Genomic DNA, 22,340 nt, shown 5'->3' with positions numbered 1-22,340 from the left:
CGTCACCTACGCAGTCTACCTGATGAATCAGATGCCTTTTAAAGTTCTAGATTTTCGAACTCCTTTGGCAACATTGGCTGATCATGTCTCTATTTGCTCTTCCTTAACTTTAGAACCTTGGGTTTTTGGTTGCGTTGCTTATGTGCACTTACCCAAGAATCAACGAAGTAAACTAGATCCCTGTGCAGTGTGGTGTGTATTTCTTGGATTTAGTCCCCAACAGAAGGGGTACCGATGCTATCATCCTTCCTCTCGTCACATGTATGTCTCAATGGATGTTACGTTCTCCGAGAATTCATTATTTTTTCCTCCTACCTGAACTAACCATGATCCTCAGGGGGAACCTCAATGTAATGATGAGGGTTATGGTCAGTTCGGTATAGTGTTAGAAGAACCCACAACTGAGATTGAAGCCGAAAGTGAAGCTAGGGAACGTGTTATAGTGGAGAGTGAGATTGAAGCAGTGACCGTGCCTGACGTAGTGCATGAAGCTGAGATTGTAGCATCAGAGACTCTGCATGCAGTGCCGTGTGCAGCAGATGAAGCACAAAAAACCCCTCCTCTAGTATCACCTCCAAGATCTGCTGGTCCTACCAATATCCCAGAGGTAAGTATCCCTGACCCTGAAACTTGTTACAATTGTGGTCCTGTAGAAAGTACATATGTGTTACCTCCTAGAAAAAATCGTGGGAAACCACCTGAGAGGTATTCTCCGGAGGAGAAAGTAAAGTATTCCATTACAAACTATGTATCTACTCACCGGTTACCACCATCGTATTGTGCTTTAGTTCACCATATTGATGCAACAAAAATTCCTACAAGGGTGGAAGAAGCTTTACAAGACCCACGATGGACTGCAGCAATGAGAGTAGAGATGGAGGCCTTAATGAAGAATAGAACTTGGAGTGTAGTTTCTCTTCCTTCGGGTAAGAAAGTTATAGGTTGCAAATGGGTGTTCACAGTTAAACACAAAGCAGATGGGTCAGTTGATCGGTTCAAAGCTAGACTGGTAGCTAAGGGCTACACACAGGCTTTCGGAGTCGATTATCATGAAACTTTTGCTCCTGTTGCAAAAATGAATAATATTCGAGTTTTATTGTCTTTGGCTGCTAATTTTGATTGGACTCTTAAACAGTTTGATGTAAAATATGCCTTCCTACATGGAGACCTACAGGAAGAAGTGTACATAGATTTTCCACCAGGATTCGGTGTTCCTGATTCAAAAGGAAAAGCTTGCAGGCTTCATAAGGCGTTATATGGCCTCAAACAATCACCCAGAGCGTGGTTTGGGAGGTTTACACAAGCTATGAAGAAATATGGATATCGGCAAGGAAACTCAGACCATACACTATTCATCAAACATAATGGTAAGAAAGTAACCTTGCTTATCATATATGTTGATGATATGATCGTCACAGGAGATGATGTACAAGAAATTGAGAGATTACAAAAGCACCTTTCGTCAGAGTTTGAGATGAAAGACCTAGGAGGACTCAAGTACTTCTTGGGTATTGAAGTTGCACGCTCTCCGAAGGGAATTTGTCTATCACAACGGAAGTATGTTTTGGACCTTCTGTCTGAAACTGGTATGCTTTCATGCAAGCCGACTGATACTCCAATTGTGTAAAATCATCATCTGGGTATTTACGAGGATCAAATTCCTACAAACAAAGAAAGATATCAAAAGTTGGTAGGAAAGTTGATCTATTTATCATTGACGAGACCCGATATTGCATATGCAGTAAGTGTTGTCAGTCAGTTTATGCATGCACCAAGCGAAGATCACATGGAAGCAGTTACTCGTATTCTGAGTTATTTGAAGGGAAGCCCGGGCAAAGGATTACGTTTCCGAAAACATGGTCATATGAAAGTAGAAGGGTACATTGATGCAGATTGGAGTTTTTGAAAGCATGGTCATGTGAAAGTAGAAGGGTACACAAATGCAGACTGGGCTGGTAACATTGTTAATCGGCAGTCTACGTCTTGTTACTTTACATTCGTGGCAGGCAACCTTGTGACATGGACAAGCAAAAAGCAGAATGTGGTGGCGCGGTCCTCTGCAGAAGCCGAGTATAGGGGGATGGAGCAAGGGATTTGTGAACTTTTGTGGATTAGGATTTTGCTCACTGAAATTGGGTTCAAGCCAAAAGAACCAATGCGCCTATATTGTGACAATCAAGCAGCGAGGGAGATAACAGATAATCCAGTACAACATGACCGTACTAAACATGTTGAGGTAGATCGGCACTTCATCAAGGAGAAACTAGAAGATAAGTTGGTGGAGGTTCCATTCGTAAATCAGATCAACAATTAGTAGATGTTTTAACTCATGCCATATCTACAAGGGTATTTCATGACTCGTTGGACAAGTTGGGCTTAGTAGATATCTACGCACCAACTTGAGAGGGAGTGTTAAACAAGTCAACATAATATTCTCTTATTATATGATTGATTTCCAGTTGATTTCCAGTTTCCTTATCAAAGGATAATTGATACCCGTGAATCACTGAATGTTGATTAATTGTAACTTATATATTGCCTCCTTGAGAGAAAATAAACTACACACTTTCAATCAAACCTTTAACAACGTTGAATCTACGATGTATTAAGATGTTGAGAAAGGTTAAGTAAATCATTTGTAATCTTCATTCAGTATAGTAGATTATTTCAAGGTTAGTGGCTTTATTGACTTAAGATTTTCTCCCTTTTGGATTTCCTCTTAAAAATTGTGGTGTTCAATTATTGTTTATTATTCCACAAGTTCCCATAATTTTTGATTAACTAGTTGTGTCAGCACACACGTTTTCAAATGTCTTCTTAATAATGTATATATTATTGAAAATTATATTCCAATGATGTTTTTCAAACTATTTGTAAGAATTAAGTTTTAAATAATCTAATATTTAAAATTAAAAAAAAATCAACAAATTTTGAGTTTGAAAAATTATATTTTAATTAAATTGGAGTTCTAACTCTTTTCATAAGTTGAACCTATGATATTTAATTAATTGATTTAGACATTTAGGGACACATCAAACAATTAATTACTCAGAAAATACCCATAAAAAAGTACTCAAAATAATATATACAAAAATAGTGCTTGTATGTTAATAAGTCCACTTTTAAGCAATGTTTTAAAATATTGATTGGACTAGTCAATTGAACCGATTAAACCAGAAACCAGATCCTCCACCGGTTTGATATGCTTAAATATCAATCAAATAACGATTTGACCTACACTATGTCGATTTTCTTATTGGGTGTCCTGCTCATTTAAACCCAAAATTCAAAAGTCAAAGATTTAAAATAATGAAATATTGAAAATTAAAATAAATAAATAATGAAAAACTAACAAATAAAACAAAGACAAAATAACAAAGTCAAAGATAGAAAGACTCAAAATCGAAAATTGGAGATGAAAGAAATACTTACAGACCTTAGATCTAGACTTTCGCTCTCTCTGCCAGTTTGCGACGGTGCCGCTAGACGCGACGATCTCTCACCCTGGCACACTAAGGTCTGTCCCGTTCTCTTTCGCTACTACTTTATTGAATCCAATGTTTGGTTTTATTTGAATTTTCTGGTTTACAACTACATTTGTCAAAGTGGAGATTAAGTCCTCTCTCTGTCAGTGATGGGGGTTCTAGTCAGGAATTCTTACTATTTTAGGCCTAGTTTTGCTTGTCTCTCTATTATAATTTTCTGCCATTATCCGCTTATCTCTATATTGCTCTATTTTGGTTCTTCGTTTTGTCACTCTTCTAGTACTCATTGAGGTTTTGAACTTTTGATTGTTGTGTATCTGCTCTGTATGTTTGATTTTGTGACTTTGTCTATGCTCTATTTCTCTGTTTGTTTGATTTGTCTTGACTTTGGTGTATAGAAGATGGAAAACTCAAGTGATATTGCAACATCTACACAAGATGCATCAACGACAAGTAATTCGCAGTCGCTTTCGGAGAAATATCTTACCATTAATTGGTCGCCTTATGAGGCTGATTGTCTCAATTTAATTCTTAAAGACATTGCTAAATTCTCAAATGTGTCAACTTTGGCATAACGTGAATCTTGTGTTACTGTATTTGTTTACAATGACAAATGGACTTTGGATTGATTGAGGAGGAGAAATGGGTGGAAGGAAATTTTAAGGCCCGATGAGACTCGTTTTGCTACCACTTTTATTGCCTTGAAGAGTATAAGCAAACATAAAATAGATTTGTAAGATATGGTGGTATCTAAGGAGTATAGTGATTGGAGCGGGTCTAGTACAATGAAAACCAAACAAATACAAGATGTATTGCTTGATAGCAAGTTTCTGGAATGATTGCTTGGTAGTGTGTAAAATTATGGAGTCATTGTTACGTTTGTTGAGGATTGTTGATTCTGATGAAGGACCAGTTTTAGGATATGTATATGAAGGCATGTATAGGGCACTTAAGGGAATCAATGATACATTCAAAAATAAGAAATTACTCTATAAGTCCTATACTAGCGTAATTAAGAAGACATCGGACAAAAAGTTGCATAAAGATATCCATGTTGCTACATATTGGTTGAACCCTGCTTTTTAGTATGACCAAAAAAATTTCTACACCAAACCAAAAGTTATGCGTGGGTTAACGAAGGTCATTGAGCACAAAAATGCGTGGATCCTCAAAATGAGATGGTGAATAAGAATAGTATATTTAGGAATCGATAAATGGGGTTTGGTTCTAGACTTGCCTTTCACACAAACAAAACTACTTGACATGGTAATTAATTAATACGATATTTTATTTATAATTACGTAGTTTCATAGAAATTTTGTTAATGAAATTATATTTCTAATGTTCATTATTAGATGAATGGTGGAGAACACTTGGATATGATGTTTTAAATTTTCAAAAAGTTGGTTGTATGTCTTCTTAGCCAAACTGCCTAATCTTCTGGTTGTGAGAGGAATTGGAGTGTGTTTGAAAGGGTACATACAAAGAAGAGGAACAAGTTAGCCCATGAAAGACTAAGTGATCTTGTCTTTGATCACTACTATCTTCGTTTGCAGAAGAGGTTTGATTTATTGAAATATTTATTCATCTTTTTTATTCAACTTTTTTTTTCTAAATAATGACTCAGTAGCGTTTCCTTTTTTTTTTATAAGTTTTACAACAAGAATAACCTATTTGATCCCTTGGATTATGACAACATTAACAAAATAGATTGTTGGAGGAAATGGCAGCGCGACCGGAACCAACCTTGTCTCAAGCACAAGGGAGTAAGTTAAAGAGTTTAATTATCTTTTACTTTGTACTATGTCTCTTGAGTTTTGACAATATTTTTTTTGCATAGATGAAGGAGCAATTATAGTTGTTTGGGATGGTGGTGATAATGGTAGCGGTAGCCGTAGTGGTGTTGGCGTTGGCGTTGTTGGTGGTGGTGGTGGTGGCGACGGTGGTGTTGATGGGATGATGATATACGAGAATATCGAGAAGATGACCTTGATTTCACCAACTTTGAATATCAATTGTAATATTTGAAGTGTTTATTCTTGTTATTATGTTTGAATTCTATTGGCTTCTAATTTCTTAATTTGGGAATGATTATGTTGGACTTGTATTGTGATATTTTTGTTAATTTGAGATTATGTTAGACTTTGACTTTAAAATTTAAATGGTGACGTTGGACTTTCTTATTTGGATGGAATTTAATTTATAGTATTTTTTATTTTTCTACTATTTTTCTAATAATTTATATTTTTTTGTAATTTATTATGAATTTTTAATTAATTAAATCAAATCGGTTTGTCAATCAAACTGGTTGAACCAGTTATCACTGACCTAATCGACACTATTCGAAATCTAATTTTTAAAACAATGCTTTTAACTAGTAATATAGAATTATATGAGTGCCTCCTTCACTACAACTATGTACATGTTTTAGTTTGACCATGCATGTATTGTTTTCTAATTTATTAGGTGCTTCTGTGATAATGACGTACATGATGACATTATGTTAGAAATTAATGTTATTTCATAGATATCAGCTTCATTTTTTACTTTCGCTTGTTCTTCCAGAAGGCTCTAGTACATACGTGTACATGTGCAATAAAATGTGATGGGGTGAACAAAATCTTGAATATAAAAAGTTATCTAGTGGAAGGTTGAGGTTAAAAAAAATTAAAAAGCTTGTAGGTGCATGAGTTACCATTTATATAAAACTTGTTGGGAACCCCCATATGGAGTTAATAGAAATGAATGAATGTATGATTCATGATAGAAATGAATGGAGAAAACGAATACAGGTGGTGGATTCTCGCTATGTTCTCATAAACTCATGTAGTTGACCCTAAACTTTTGAGATAAAGACTTTGACAATGACGATGATGATGGTCCGAAATCCATGGAACTACGCAATGCATACTAGTAAAAATGTCTCTCTCACCAGAACAACATTTTTCATCAAAAAAAAACTATATATAAAATTAATTTATTATATATATATATATATATATATATTATAGGTATAAAATTATACAAATAAAATTTCAAATTTAAATTTTAATAAATACAATATATAAAATTAATTTATTATATAAATATGGTTATAGAGTCCAAATATATATAATTACTAAATAAATCACTTTTTTTTTTAATTAGGTATAGCAAACTGTCATGATGTATGAACGATAGAGGTTGCTGCTTTTAAGTATTGTATGTATAAAGAGGTTTAAATTACTCTCTCTTATAAAATAATAATAATAATATTCATAGTGAAATAAGTAAAATATAAAATATAAAAATATAAAATTATTAATATTAAGATAATTAGCATTAATATAGTATTATAATATAATTTTATTATTAATACATTATTATTGATATAAAAATATTTATAATATTATACATAAAATTAATTTTAATAATATATTATATTTATTAGATTAAATTTCAGGTTAAATTTAATAACAAAATGTATTATAAAATTTATGAAAATCATAAAATATAATATTAAAAAATTTAAGACAATACTTTCATTCAACAACTAATAAGCTAGCATAAGTTTTTAGTTGGGTTTAATGCATATAGATCATTGAAAAATACCCCCGTTTGTAATTAGGTTACTCAAAGAAATTTTTTTAAAATTTGGTCACTCAATGTTCTAAGTTTAAACAATTAGGTCATAAGGCTTCAATTCTGATCAATTGGTTGCCGTAACTTGCAAACATGTCTGATTTTGTCCTATGTGGACCAAAATGACGTGGATAAAAAACTCATTTTCAAAAAAAAAAAAATTAATAAAGAAGACAAAAGGTTAAGAACGGATCCAGAAGACTGCTTTGTCATCATCATAATGCTCATGGAAGCTCCTTTGCTTGAGCATCAAAAGACCCAAAAGGACAAAAGAAAAGTTGCAGAAAGCATAAAATACCTTTACCTTCTCTACACAAGAACCAGAGGACAAGGTTAAGAAGGCTTGGCTTTCTCTACACAAGAACCAGAGGACGATGCACACCACAGTTAGATCTCTACCTTTCCATCCATGACCATTAGTTTTTGAATCTTGCGATTTAATTCACCAAGATTCGTCCGGGTTGATCGTGGGCACTGACTTGGGTTTGTTGTTGTGGTAGGTTCTGGAGCAGCAAGAGGGAGGAATGGCCGAGGATGGTGTCTCAGAGATCGACGATATCAGATGTGTTTGGATCGAGAATGTTCGAACGGTACAGACCAGATCTGACTCTCCTAGAATCAACGACTAGGAACGATGAGGAGAATTCCTTCGCTAGGTTGCTGAAGCAGGCGAGTGCTGCCTTGTCGAATTCGTATCTTAAAAATGAGTTCTTTTATCCACGTCATCACAAAATTCCACGTCATTTTGGTCCACATAGGATAAAATTGAACATGTCAACAAGTTCCAGTGACTAATTGGCTGGAATGGAAGCCTCATGGCCTAATTGCTTAAAATTGAAACATTGAGTGACCCAATTTAAAATTTTTTTCCTTGAGTGACCAAATTACAAATAAGGGTATCTTTCAGTGACTTATATGCACTAAACCCCTTTTTAGTTTGTCAAACACCTTACAGCATATTACATAACTTTTAAGCTAGCCTTGAAAATCAGTTCAACCGCTCTACCAAATGTACCCTTAGAATATTAGGGTGACAACAGCATTTAAGGCATATCTACCTATTTCAAAAAACAATACAAATATTTTACTTGTTGTGGCTCCTAGACGAGGTTAAGTAATGTAATTACCAATATATATTGATGATACCGAAAATATCTTTCACTAGAATGACGACAAGTGACAGAGAGTACGACACGTCCCCCACTAAGCTGCCGACCAAGGCATACTAGAAGTGCCGAGTTGAGAAAATGGTACCCAATAAATCAACAAATAGTGCACCTAAAAAGAGAAGACATCTCGAAAATAAACAAATAGCAGCATCACCTCAGAAACCCTGGTGATCGAAGACCAAAGGAAATCGAGAATCATGAAAAAATCAGGAGAGGATTCGATCTCCCAACAATCCTCCTGAAAATCTTCTTAGAATATCTCACTCATACTCATATAAAAGGGGGCCTCTAGTACCAAGTAAACGGTTCCAAACTCTTCACTTTGAATTGCTAAAAGCAAGAGCTTTGAACATCGTGAACACCCAACTAATAGCATCTTAAATTAACTTGAGCATCGAAGCGTCCCCTAAAGGATTCACCTCTGGACCCCTTAGCTCACATTTTCTCATGTGTGGATCCTCAAAGGATGAATGCAGTCGAGAAGTCACTTACTGATGCTAGCCCGACCACTTGATATGTCACCAAGACCGAGCTTGATTCAAACATCATCAATTTGGTATCGTTTGTGGGTACGACTAACTTACCAAAGTAACAATACTTAGGACTAGATGTCAGCACATTATGGACAAATCGAGGTCAATTGTCCCACATTGGGACAACCTACGAAAAACAACCCCGAACAACAGAACGCTCAAATTACTTTTGAGCAATTTGCCCATCTCTTGCAATAGGTGCAAGCTTTAGCCGAAAGGATGAACACACCTCAGCAGCCTCAGTATGAGAACCCAACTTCTCTCTAGAATGAGGAGGACATAAGCTCTAGCTCGAAAATCTGAGATAGAACGTACGAGGAAGAGACTTCGTTGGGAGCACCCAAGTAGACCTATCTTGAAAAACCTATGAAGATGATATAGAAAAGTAATTGGAGGATATGATGGAATGAAAGATCATAGCTTTGCAAGGGCAAGCACTTGTGGATGCAATGTAGATAACTCGCCAACGCTCTTGTCACCCGAGATGCATGCCCACTTTAAGGTTCCAACCTTGGACAAGTAGGACGAGAAGACATACCCTTTCAATCAAGTCATCGGTGTCAAATCTATGATAAAATTTCGAGGGGCAATTGAGGTAGTTCTCTGCAAGGCTTTTCTATCCTATGTCACTTGAGCAGTAAATACATGATTTCTAAACCTTCCTCGTCACAGCATCACCAACTTCATGGACTTATCCAAAGTTTGTGATCAACTTTGCAAGTGCGAGGAAGCTGAACCTTAGCTTGATAAACCTCAGACAAGACAAGGATGAAACTTTTTGTGTATTCATCACCATATTCAATTGAGAATACCTTGATGCATCGGATCAATAAGTGTCAATTGCCACTGCGACATTGATAAGAAACGTCGGCCACGAGGGTTCAAAGGTCTCAATTCCTATTTTCTTTGCAAGTTTACTAACTTGAGCGTTGGAGAATCTCAGGCCACCAGTGGGCTCATGGTCTTCCATTGCAAGTCTTGAAGTGTCAAGCTCCGTGTGAGCTCTCTAAGTTCAGTAGTGAGCTCACTCCGATGGTGCGGTTTCTTACTCCCACATTTACCATAAAAAACATCGAGTGACTAGAGGTCCAACAGTTTCACCTTTTTGATATAAAACAAGAAATGCAGCATACTATGTTAGCACAAATATGAACATATACATCCACTATTTTTAGTAACTCCCCATTGCATTGAGTTGCATCCTCTCAAAATTTATTTAATAACTAATTAAAAAATAATTCCAAGAAGGAAAAAAAAATCAGACTAAATTTTTTTTGATGTCGATTGCATGTCACATGCTTCGAGACAAATGAAATTACCCTTTACAACCCAATTATTTTCCATTATGATTAACGGATATTTATAAAGTCGGGCCCTATCTGGTGTGCGCCGTACGTCCGTAAAAGAAATGATTGAACTTTCCAAAGAAGTTTTTTTTTGATAATTAATTTTATGAAACACAAAATTCCTTTTTGACGGTTAAGTTTTCTTCAGCTGCTGCGTTTTCAACCTTTACTGGTATGAAACATGTAGAATTTTCAGCAGTCTTTGCCGGTGGTTTGAAAATTCCTCAACTGCTTTAAAGTAATAAACATCAATTTTGTCAACCTATAATGTAGCCAAGTAATGACCACTTTTTTCACCATTAATTCCGCATGTTCTAAATCAATGGTGAAAAAGTCGTTCTTATATAACTGAAGCCTTGAAGACAAAGATTCAATTTAAAAAAAAAAAGATTTTTCCCATAAGAACAAAAATTAAAATTTTATTCCAACAAGAACAAATTAAAAAAAACTTTAGAAACAATGACAAAGCCTACTGACTTACCAAAATACCCTCCATCCTTCTTCTTCCTTGCGCCACTATATCGAAAGTTGGTAATCCGGCCATCGTTTTCGACTAACGAACTATCGAAATGAAGCTTTAGGTTAGGCCGATCAAAGCCCAATCATCATCGACAATAGAAAATCACTTGAGTCGTCGGAAATAAATGTTGATTGATCGAAATTTGCATCTGTCTTAAAAAATGACTAATTCTGACTCAATTTCGCTCCCTTTCTTTTTTACATGCCTCGAACACCCTAAATGTATACAAATGGAATACTTAAGCATATCCATACTCAGAGGCGGATCTGATATACAATCATTGGGGCTGGCTCCCAGTGAAATTTTGCAAATTGTTTTATTATATTGAACTTTAAGTATAAGCTCAAGCCAAAATTAATAAGTTTCCCAATGAAACTTAATCGGGCCCAGTAACAATAAAGAGGCCCATTCTTTGTAGTTATTTGCATCATTTCTTTTTTCTAACTTCTAATGGGACCGCCCAAATGAAAAGACAAAATCTTTCATTAATTAAAAGCCACGCAGTCAGTAATTTATTTATTTTTTTTGTATAATGAAATTATGCAATTGTTTAATTTAACCTTTTTGTCTTTCTTAATTTTGTATTCCATCAATTGCAATTCCAAACACTCATTTGTACAGATGCTCTTCTCTTGATTTTTTTTTTAAATTTCTTTGATCAATAATGATCTGTTTGTTTAAGAAGAATTATCTAATTTGATGAAATGATTAATACTTTTAATAATGATTTGTTTGAAATGTCTTGTTTCATTGCTTGAAACTATTATATTATATCCGTCCCATATAAATAATCTCAAAAAAAAATTTGGGGGCAATCGGACCCCCACTACTTAATTGTGCCCTCAGTGAATTTCAATCTTGGATTTGTCACTGTCAATACTCAATTCGCTCAAAATGGCAAGAAAATGCATGTAAAGGAGTACCTAATATATGTATATTCTAGACACAACAAATACCCCCACACTTAACCTTTGCTCGCCCTCGACCAAATTGAGAATGAAGAAAGGATTTTAATTGAAGCTCAAATGAAAACAAAACAACTAATACTAATGCAAAATAAGAAACTAATCTACGTCACTTTCGTAGGACTCATGATGACACTTAGCATGTGTCGTAAGCCTTTAAACCCTTAGGTGTTCCTAGTAGAAGGAGTTGTGTCTCCGAAGGGTTTACGGGAATGATACCCACAAACATTAAACAACTACAATGTCAAAATTCATGTCATCAACAAGAGTATAAAATGAACTCACAATTACAACCCTATACTCACTAACAAATCATGCATTAGGGCATTCAAACCAATAAAAACAATCCTTCAAGAGTCTTATCTCATTCACCATGCCAAAGGATATCATGAAATGATGCACATAATGGAATGCACTTGCATGTATGGCTTCAAAAAGAACTAAAGAATGGTCATGTAGTCTTTCAAGAAAAATAAGAATGAAAAAGCAAACACAATGAGCATTTATTCAAACTTCATTTTTATTTACATTCTTTTTTTTCTATTTTTTTTCAAAGGTAGCTTGTGCAATGCTCAACCCTTTAAACTTTCTAAATGACCCATGTAACGAGCTTTCGACCAATGACTCTCAATCCAGTTGACTTAGGGCATTAGATGTTAAGACACCGCAAAGGATCTAATTACTTGAGTCAAAAAGGCTACGAGACTAAACTAGCCACCAAGATAATCTAACACTAATTTCCTACCTTTTTATGTGAAAGTGAAACTCACTGCTTGTCAGGCAAGAGGCTCGATTACTCAACGGGAAACTCATGAAAGAAACCAATTATTCATAAACACAACTTTTTCTTTTTTTTCTTTTCATTGCTCAAGTAGTGCTTCTTAGAATGAAATTGATCTCAAACAATCACAAATGGCCAAAACAAGTCATAATTCATACCCCACAAACAAGTGTTCCACATCACAAAAGAGCACAATGTGTGAAACTGGACTCAAGATAGGAAAAACTCAGTTGGGTGGATTCCCACAACAAGATCTATGAAAGTGTCAAAAATCACAAAATTCATCCAGATATACTCAAGAATGACATGGCATAAGGCATTGAAGTCAAGAAAATTTTTTTGAAACCTAGATTCTCACCCCCCCCCCCAACACTTAAATTATGCAATGTCCTCAATGCATGGACTAGGTGAAAATAGAACAAAAATAAAGAGATAAGGATGAAACAATAAAACCTGGATTGTCTCCCATAAGCGCTTGGTTTAGAGTCTTCAGCCCCAACTTCCCGATAGGAATTCAATCGGTGTCCTTGAGAGTTGTGGTGTAAACTCCCCTCAATGGCATCTTTGGGTTGACATTTGATGGCCTAGGTGCCATGCAAGGAGCACAAGTCATCACTATTCCACTATGCCAAGAGGGTATTTAATGGATCTATCCGCCATTTACAAAGACATCATGGTTGGACTAATCTCCTTCAACCCAATCTGCTTAGCAAACAAAAATGACATCAAATTAATGTTAGCTCCTGGATCACACAAGGATCTCTCAATCAAGGTGCTTCCAATGGTGCATGGGATTGTGAAATTTTCCGAATCCTTTTGCTTGATTGGAAGCTTCATTTGCCCAATGGAGCTACATTCTTCTATCAATTATATCTTCTCATGCTCCCTTAGCTTCCGCTTCTTGGATAGTATGTCTTTCAAGAATTTAGCATAACAAAGAATTTGCTCAAAGGCATCGACAAATGGGATGTTTACTTGAAGTTTTTTGAATATCTCCAAGAACCTGGAGAATTGAGCGTCCACTTGGTTCTTTTTCAATATCTGAGGGAATGGAATTGGAGGTACATATGGCTTCACTAGAGGGGCTGTAAGTGAATTATCGGGCCAATCAAGCTCACCTGCATACCGTGGCTATCCTTCACTGTTGTTTTTCAAACCTTTTGCATTTTTTTCCCTTTCCTGATCTATCGGGTTCTGCCACTGTATCCATTTTTCAACTTCTAGTTCCTGCAACTCTGCATCCTTTAGTTTCTCTGCTTTTTCAGCATCAAGATTAGTTGCAGTCTTCGCTTGATTGCCATTTCGAAGTGTAATTGTTATGCATTGTTACTTGTCCTTCCCTTTAGGATTTACCTCCATTTGACTAGGTAACTACCTCTCTCCCTAGCTGACATTGCATTAACTAGTTGTCCCATTTGCACCTCAAGGTTCTGAATGGAAGCCCCTTGGTTTTGAAGAATAGATCATCGGTTCTTACCATGAATTGGTCGGTCTTGCTCATAAATTGGGTAGTATTGGAGAGAGTAGCCATACTCCCAGTCAATCTAGCAAACATCTCATCAACATCCTTTTATTATCTTGAGGCTGAAAAACTTGTGGATTTTGAATGTTTTGAGCATTGCTCCAAGAGAAGTTTGGATGATTCTTGGATCCCGGATTGTAGAAATTTAAATAGGGATCATTCCTTGGCCTATTGAAGTTGTTCATCCCAATTTGATTTGCTTGCTCAACTTGAGAAAAGGAAGAAACGATAAGGCACTCTCTATTGGAATGATTTCCACCACAATAGTTGCAATAAACACTACAGAACCCTGGTACCGCATTCACCCCTTGAGTGGAATTCAATGTCAAAGCATCAATCTTCTTTACCATGGTGGCCAAAGTAGTCATCATATCAGCATCCCTCTGATTCCCTTGCTTTTGAGGAAGTCTATCCGTTGGCCAAGAAGCATTGGTATTGGCTATCTTGTCTAGTAGTGTTCGGGCATGCCTCGAACACCTAAAATGTGCACAAATGGAATACTTAGGCAATATCAATCCCCAATTCACTCAAAATGACAAGAAAATTGATGTAAAGGGGTACGTAATATATGTATATTCTAGGCACAACAAAGCACTCCTTACTTCGTGTCTAACCGAGGTAGTTCTTGTGGACAATGTAACTGAGATACATTTTTAGAGTTCCAACTTGACTGCTACATGTCCACTATTAAATGGAGGGTGTTTTGGTATTATGATGAAAACCAGGGTCATCACCTTAAAAATGCATACAATCGAGCTAGACGTTTGCGTATCAAGGAGGTTGGAGAAGGTTCAGGAGTACGTTCCATGCATGGGAACATTAATGTGCATGAGAACATTAATTGGGGTTCAAGGGTCAATGATGTGGGGCATATTGGTGAGAAAGATTCAACAATTAATGAAGATGCTGATGACGTGATTCAAGGAGCAGTCAAGGAAAAGAATAGGGCTAATGAAAGTGGCTGATTGGCAACTCAAGATCCCGAGCAATCATGGATTCCTAGGAGTTGGAATTCTGATTTAGTTAACTATAATTAGCAGCAATAAGGGTAGCTAATTGATGTTACCATCACTAGAAATATTTCTTTCTATAATTATCTTTCTTATTTCGTTCAGTGCTGATATATATAGCTATGTATGCAACGAAGGAAGTTATGAAATAATATCAACGAGATCTTATTCTCAACAATTGTTAGCCTTGCTTACCTGAGTTTGAAGGTTAATTAAGGCTCAAGAATACTACGGGATTCATCATTGGTGCTTTCATTGAGAGGACTAGTCCGAATCCCCAGTTCTTGAGATGTCTCATAAGGAGCGGATTGAAGCTTTGGAGGTCCACATGCAAACCCTCAGCATGGAGATGCGATAGAGGTTCGATCAGCTAGCTATCATGTTGCGTGGTAGAAAGAAGGCCAAGGAAGAAAAAGAAGGGAGACACGGCAGTAGCAGCACTTCCAACTCAGACAATGAAGAACAATCCGGAAGTGAGTCAGAGACTACCGACGAAACCTCCGTAGATGAGAACAAAGATGAACCAACTCAAGCTCCATACAAGAACAAGGAGGGAAATAAGCCCAAGATGGTCTTTCCATTATTCAAAGGTGAAGATCCAGTTCGTGGTTATGTCAAGATGAACAATTTTTTAGCTTTCAAGAGGTCGAGCCAATTGAGAGAGTGGAGTACGCTTCCTTCTTTCTTGAAGGAGAAGCAAACCAATGGTGGCAATGGATTCGTCGGATTTATCGCAAAAAGCATAAAACAATGAAGTTGAAAGACTTTGAAAAGGAGATAATCGCACGATTTGGCCCGACTGGGTATGTTGACCATGACGAAGGGTTGTCCAAAATTAAACAAATAGGGGATTTCAATGACTATTTGAAGGAATATGAAAGGCGTTCCATGCTAGTGGAAGGATGGCCCGAAAAAGCCCTTCTGGGTACTTTTGTAGGAGGACTCAAGCCTGAATTAGCCAAGAACATCAAAGTGGCTAAACCACGGTCTGTGCGCAGGGCCATTGAGATGGCAAGACTGAAGGATGAACATTTGGCCGACGTCCGAAGGAGTTGGAGATTGGATACACGAAGAACAGGGGCCAACCCCAATGGGTGCCAGAGTAGTAGAAGTGCAGAATCATCTTCGAAGCCTATTCCAGCAAGAGTAAAGCGGTTAACATGGGAAGAGATGCAAAAGAAGCGTGAGAAAGGGCTATGTTTCAATTGTAGCGAAAAGTTTGTCCTCGGACATCGATGTAAAACCCCACAATCCTTCATGATAGAAGCATGTATTGAAGACGCTGAACCAATCTATGATACTGCCGAGGAAAAATCCAAATCTGATGAAGAGGAACCCCAAATATCCATCCACAACAATGTGTATCCAGGCATATGTGCACAACAAACCTGTCACGATTTTAATTGACAATGGGTCAACCCATCATTTTGTCAATGAACTTGTGATGAGTTCATTGAAGTTGGAGATTTCACCCATTGAACTCTTTGCAATCAAAGTCGCCAATGAAGAGTATTTGAGGTGCAAGGAAGTGTGCAAAAAGACAGAAATCTGGATGCAAGGAGTACGGATGAGGGCCGATTTATTCGTGATTCCACTAGGTGGACTCGACATTGTGTTAGGGGTACAATGGTTGGTTGAATTGGGCCAAGTTATAACTGACTACAAGGCCATGACAATGGAGTACCAATGGGGAGATGGGAGAGTCAAGCTAGCTGCAACTCCAACGGGGCACTCGCTGGTAGTGGGAGTAAGTTCTTTGGAGAGATTATGGAAGGGAGGAGGTCAGTGCTTTACCATCTTTGAAGTGAACAACTTGGCAGCACCTATCCAGGAGAGTTGGCCACCAGAAATAGAAGAACTATTACGAGAGTTTAAAGAAGTAACTGAGGAGCCTAAGTCCATTCCACCCAAGAGGTACTTTGATCATCGTATACCGTTGCAAGACGAATCCAAGCCAGTTAATGTACCACCCTATCGGTACGCTCATTTTCAAAAAAATGAGATTGAAAAGCAAATACAGGAGATGTTAAACAATGGGTTGATACGACCAAGCAATAGTCCTTTCTCCTAACCAGTCTTACTAGTAAAAAAAAAGATGGCACGTGGAGATTTTCTAATGATTACCGAGCTTTGAATGAAGCAACAATCAAAGACAGGTTTCCCATACCAACCGTGGATGATATGTTGGACGAACTACAGGGATCCAAATATTTCTCAAAATTGGATCTACGAGCAGGATATCACCAAGTCCGCGTCCATGAACCCGACATTCACAAGACTGATTTCAGAACCCACAACGGCCACTATGAGTACCTGGTAATGCCTTTCGGTCTCTGTAATGCACCATCAACTTTCCAATTTGCCATGAACCAAATTTTTTCTTCACAAAGAAAGTTTGTCCTCGCCTTTTTTTAGGATATTCTAGCATACTCTAAAAACTGGACTGACCATGTAACACACCTGCGAGTAGTGCTTGAGATACTAGTTTTCACAGGTTTTATATTAAGCCCTCCAAATGTGCGTTCGCACAGGAAGAGCTAGAGTACTTGGGGCATATTATTTGCCGGGAAGGTGTTAAAGTGGACCAACGCAAAATTGAAGCTATGCAATCGTGGCCTCCACCTAAAAACATCACTGCCTTAAGAGGATTTCTTGGCTTGACGGGCTACTATTGCAAGTTTGTGGAGCACTACGGGCATATAGCTAAGCCATTGACCGATTTATTAAAGAAGGGAAGATTCAGTTGGTCCGAGGCCAGCAATGAGGCTTTTCATCAACTCAAGACAGCCATGACAAAAACTCTTGTATTGGCCTGCCTCATTTCACGGCAAAGTTTGAAGTCCACATTGACGCTTGTGATGAAGGGATAGGTGTCGTTCTCACCCAGAATGGAAGACCGTTAGCCTACATAAGTAAAGCACTAGGGCCGATGAAGAGAGGATGGTCTGTTTATTCCAAAGAGATGTTGGCAGTCAGCGAAGCAATCTGTGTTTGGCGACCATACTTGATAGGTCGAAAATTCAAAATTTTCACGGATCAACAACCCCTCAAACACCTCCTCGAGCAACGTATTGTTACACCCTAGCAACAAAAATTCATTGCGAAATTGTTGGGGTTCGAGTTTGAGATTCATTATCGGCCAGGGAAGGAGAATGTCGTCTTGGATGCCCTTTCCAGAAGGTTGAAAGCCCACTGCCACATGACATAACGGCACCCACTTGGTTGATATGGGATGAAATTAGAGAGCACTGCCGCACTTGTATGTATTACTCTGAACTTCATGATAAAATCAAGGATAATCCATAAAGCATGCAAGATTACGGAGTTCAAGGAGATATGATTCGTTACAAGGGAAGGGTTGTGGTGCCCAACAATGCAGATCTCCGAAAGCGGATCCTCCATTACTTTCATGATTCTGCAATTGGTGGTCACTCGGGTGTTTACCGGACTTGGATGAGTCTGAGCAAGAATTTTCATTGGAACAGTATTAAAGGTGATGTCCAGAGATATGTTGCTTCATGTGATACTTGTCAGCGCGTCAAAAGCGATGCTCGTCGTCCTGGCGGGTTCCTGCAACCGCTAGAAATCCTGGACCAGGTTTGGGAAGATGTGACGATGGATTTCATTGAGGGACTACCCCAATCTAATGGTTATGACGGCATTATGGTAGTCGTGGATAGATTAACAAAATTTGCTCATTTTATTCCCATCGTTCATCCTTATATTGCGAAATCTGTGGCCCATCTTTTTGTCTGCAATGTGATCAAATTACATGGGGTGCCTCGCTCGATTGTGACGGATCGTGATCGGATCTTTACCAGTAATTTTTGGAAAGAAATATTTCGATTACAAGGGTCCAAACTAGTGATGAGTTCTCCTTACCACCCTCAGACCAACGGCCAAACTGAGGTGACTAATCGGACACTAGAACAATACTTACGAGCATTTGTGTACCAAAACCCCAGGAAATGGGAAGATGTTATTGCTTGGGCGGAATATTGGTATAATACCACATACCATGCCTCCACCAAGCGGACTCCGTTCAAATACTTATATGGACGGCCTCTTCCTTTGCTGCTTCGATATCATGAGGATCGTTCGCTTAATGCGGAGGTAGATAAGGAACTGACGAGCAGAGATGAACTCTTGCTTGAGTTGAAGAGTAATCTGGAGAAAGCCAATAACCGCGCAAAAGCTTACTTTGATAGTGGAAGGCGAGATGAGCAGTTTGACCCTGTCGATTTGGTGTTCTTTAAGATCCAGCCCCACCGTCAAAAGTCTGTCACCCAGAAGGCTCTATTTAAATTGGGAAGCAGATTTTATGGGCCGTTTCGCGTACTCCAACGAATCGGAGAAGTGGCTTACAAGCTTGAGCTTCCCCCTACGGCACACATTCACCCAGTATTTCATGTCTCTCAACTCAAGCGTCGGGTAGGAGATTCAATTGTGGTGGAAACGCAACTACCTATGGTGGACGACGATGGTGACATAATACTGCAGCCTACTAAGGCATTGGAGTATCAGCAAATGAAAAGGGGTAATAAGGTGAGGTGGGAAGTGTTTATTCAATGGCAGTCACTACCTCCTGAAGATGCCACATGGGAAGATCTCTCTTTGATGCAGGTTCAGTTTCCTAATCTTGCCCTTGAGGACAAGGACAAACTCAAAGGGGGAAGGAATGATGAAAACCAGGGTCGTCACCTTAAAAATGCATACAATCGAGCTAGACGTTTGCGTATCAAGGAGGTTGGAGAAGGTTCAGGAGTACGTTCCATACATGGGAACATTAATGTGCATGAGAACATTAATTGGGGTTCAAGGGTCAATGATCTGGGGCATATTGGTGAGAAAGATTCAACAATTAATGAAGATGTTGATGGCGTGATTCAAGGAGCAGTCAAGGGAAATAATGGGGCTAATGAAAGTGGCTGATTGGCAACTCAAGATCCCGAGCAATCGGGGATTCCTAGGAGTGGGAATTCTGATTTAGTTAACTATAATTAGCAACAACAAGGGTAGCTAATTGATGTTACCATCACTAGAAATATTTCTTTCTATAGTTATCTTTCTTATTTTGTTCAGTACTGATATATATAGCTATGTATGCAACGAAGGAAGTTATGAAATAATATCAATGAGATCTTATTCTCAGCAATTGTTAGCCTTGCTCACCTGAGTTTGAAGGTTAATTAAGGCTCAAGAATACTACGGGATTCATCATATTATTTAGAACTTTTCATCAGGATGTCTGCTTGCCTCAAACCCCATTTTGGTCGAAAGAATCTCTTGTACAAAAAGTGCCATTGTGCAGCAATCTTAACGTAATTCTACTAAAATTTAAGATTTTCTTTAATTACCATTCGTTGTTAGACAAAATAAGTTTATTAAAACACTAATGATTGAATTTAATTTTGGAATCTTAAGTCCTTTCTTCATCCTTATTTCATAGAGGTTTTGTGTGTGTTTGGATTGAGAGATTTGGGGGAGAGGGAGAGAAGGGAAAGAAGTTTCCTCCCAATTTTCTTCTTTTGATAGTTTAGAAAAAATAAAAGGAGGGATTTGGAGAGAATAGTCAACCAATTTTTATTCTAGATACCAATTTTTTGTCAAAATAGAATCATTTGGAGGAAAGGAATAGATAAATTAAATAATTTATAAGTGAAAATATATTTTGCCCTTGTAAATAGCTAATTTGAATAATTACATTTCCTCCATTTTCTTTTATGATAACTATCCAAGCAAGAGAAATAACAAATTATTTACTTTCATTTCTTTTTTTTTATCTATACAAACATAAAAATAAAATATTTTACCTTTCATTTTCTTCCTTCCTTTCGTTTCCCTTCCCTCCTCTTCCATTATCTTCCCTCAATTCAAACATGCCCTTAGAGTGTGTTTGGATTGAGAGATTTGGGGGATGGTAAGAGAAGGGAAATGTGGTTTCTTTCTAGTTTTCTTGTTTGGATAGTTTATAAAAAAAATTAAGTGAGAGATTTGAGGAGATTTGGGAGGAAGATTTCAGTAAATTTTTGTCAAAATTCTTTCTCCCCAAAATAGAATAATTTGGAGGGAATGAATGACTATTTAAGTTATTTATAAGTTAAAAATCTATTTTACCCCTTGTACATAACACTTTAACATAAAATTAAGGATAAATTAGTAAATTAAACTAATTTTCTTTCCCTTGCTTTTATATTTCTAGCGAAACATGGGAGAGGAAAAGTATTATTCATTCTCTTTCTCTTCCCTTCTCTTCTCTCCCCCTCCCCCTCCTCCCAAATCCTGTGTTTGGATTGAGGGATTTGGGGGGGAAGGGAAGGGAAGAGAAGAGAATGAGAGGGAAGGGAATGAATAATACATCTCTCCCTCATGTTTAGATAGATGAAAAAAGAAAGAAAAGAAAATTAGTCTAATTTACTAATTTATTGTTATTTTTATGTTAAAATGTTATGTACAAAGGGAAAATAAGTTTTTAACTTATAAATAACTTAATTAGTCGTCCCTCCCTCCAAATGACTCCATTTTGTGGGAGGAAGAATTTTGACAAAAATTTAATGAAATCGTTCCTCTAATTCCCTTTAAGTCCCTCCCCTTAATTTTTTTATAAACTATCGAAACAAAAAAATTTGTTTTCTTCCCTTCCCCCAAATCTCTCAATCCAAACACACTCTAAGTCTCTCAACTCAAACTTAAGACAAAAATAGACTATATTTGTCTTTTTTACATGATTATTAATTAATTTAGATAAATTTTCAATTTTCTCAATTGAAAACTTATTGAAGGAGTTACGTCTATCTTTTAAACGAAATAACAAATTTTGTCAACTTTTGGAGAACACCACGTTTCTAGTGATTTTTCATGTCAAAGAAGTCGGTTACTTCTTTTTTTTCTTACTTTATTATGGATTTCAATATTCTTCCAAAAAGTTATTTTTGTTATTTCTAATAAGAATTCACGTGTCTTGGTTAGTTTTTTGTTTTGTTGTCGTTTTCATTTTTCTTTTCCATAAATAAGAATTCTTTGTCATTGAATAGTTAAGAAAGAATTCACATCTGAGTCACTAATTAGAGTGGTAAAGATGGTATGTATTACCAAGGTGATAAAAGTTCGAATCTCCTCTCTCCCGTTTCCAAAAAACAAAGAGGAGTTAAGAAAGAATTCTTTGAAAATTTAGTAAACGTTTAAAGAGTCTTCCCAAATCTGTGTCTAAAATATTGACTATAAGCTTTAGTCCTTTTTTCCATATTCAATTAGACAACCACACATTTTTAAATGTTTATGGATGTTATTGAACTAACACTTGTTAAAGGAAAATAACTATAAACATAAAGTATTTAAAATGAGAATTAATGAAAAATGTAGAAATTAAGTCATGGGGGTATCTAAAG

The sequence above is a fragment of the Tripterygium wilfordii genome, chromosome 19 (genome assembly GCF_013401445.1).
Source record: "Tripterygium wilfordii isolate XIE 37 chromosome 19, ASM1340144v1, whole genome shotgun sequence".
In the NCBI taxonomy this organism is placed as follows: domain Eukaryota; kingdom Viridiplantae; phylum Streptophyta; class Magnoliopsida; order Celastrales; family Celastraceae; genus Tripterygium; species Tripterygium wilfordii.
The sequence above is the reverse complement of the archived record's forward strand: the minus strand, read 5'-3'. Positions refer to the sequence as shown.